The 1,471-nt window shown below is 42.9% G+C and overlaps 1 protein-coding gene across 1 annotated transcript in view; it reads left to right on the top strand.

Moving 5' to 3' along the window:
- The window catches only part of TMEM120B (transmembrane protein 120B), a 77,722-nt gene that overhangs the window by 5,429 nt on the left and 70,822 nt on the right, over nt 1-1,471 (top strand). The gene's annotated exons all lie outside the window — the stretch shown is intronic.

Below are 1,471 nucleotides of genomic sequence, written 5' to 3' on the forward strand. Positions count from 1 at the left end.
CTCCAGCATAGGCAACAAGAGTGAGAGTCTGTCTTAAAGAAAAAAAAAAAAAGCTAGAGAAAAGAAAATGTTATTAAGAAAATCATAAGGAAGAGAAAATATATTTACTCTTCAGTAAGTGGAAGTGGACCCTTGTAAAGGTCTTCATCCTTTGTGTCTTTACATTGAGGAGTAGCAGGAGGAGGAAGAGGAGCGCTTGGTCTTGCTCTCTCACAGGTGGCAGAGGTGGAAGAAAATCTGTGTATAAGTGGACATGCAGTTGAAACCCATGTCATTTAAGGGTCAGTTGCGTTTGATAATTGTACTATGGATATTTGAGAGAATATTGCTGTTCTTACTAGATACACACTGTACTATTTAGGAGAAAAGAGGTGTGTTGTCTACAACTAACTCCCAAATGGTTTAGCACAGGAGTGGGCAAATCTTTTTGGTAAAAAGCCAAATAGTGAAAATTTTGAGCTTTATGGGCCATATGGTCTCTGTCACAACTACTTGTTTTGCTGTTAGAGTCCCAGCACAGCCACACGGAATATTTAAATGGGTGGGCGTGGCTGTGTTCCAATAAAACTTTATTTATGGATACTGCAATGCCAATTTATATAATTTTCACACACCATGAAAGATTCTAGTGATTTTTTTTCAACCCTGCAAAACCCATTTCCGTCTTACTGAGCATACAAAATTAGGTAGCCAGACTTGGCCTGCGGCTGTGGCTTACGATTGCCTGCCTGATATAGAAAAAGAACACACAGGCAGGCATGCACATGTGTGCACACGCAGGCACGCATATATGGGGGATAAAGCAAATACAGAATGAAGGAACCGCTGGTGAATCTGGGTGAAGAGTGGAAGCGAGTTATTTGTATTGTTTTTGTAATTCTGCAAACTTGAAATTATTATTATAATCATTATTATTTTGAGATGGAGTTTCACTCTTGTTGCCCAGGCTGGAGTGCAGTGGTGCGATCTCGGCTCACCACAACCTAAGCCTCCTGGGTTCAAGCGATTCTCCTGCCTCAGCCTCCTGAGTAGCTGGGATTACAGGCATGCGCCATCACGCCTGGCTAATTTTGTGTTTTTAGTAGAGACGGGGTTTCTCCACATTGGTCAGGCTGGTTTCAAACTTCCGACTTCAGGTGATCCACCTGCCTTGGCCTCCTAAAGTGCTGGGATTACAGGCATGAGCCCCTGTGTCTGAAATTATTACTATTATTATTATTATTATTATTCATTTATATATGTATTTGAGACGGAGTCTCACTCTGGAGTGCAGTGGCATAATCTCAGTTCACTGCAACCTCCGCCTCCTGGGTTCAAGCAATTCTCATGCCTTAGCCTCCTGAGTAGCTGGCATTACAGGCGTGAGCCACTATGCCCAATTTGAAATTATTTTAAAATAAAAACATTGGCCGGGCGCGGTGGCTCAAGCCTGTAATCCCAGCACTTTGGGAGGCCGAGGCGGGCGGATCAC

Source organism: Mandrillus leucophaeus, unplaced genomic scaffold (genome assembly GCF_000951045.1).
Source record: "Mandrillus leucophaeus isolate KB7577 unplaced genomic scaffold, Mleu.le_1.0 Scaffold7, whole genome shotgun sequence".
NCBI lineage: Eukaryota > Metazoa > Chordata > Mammalia > Primates > Cercopithecidae > Mandrillus > Mandrillus leucophaeus.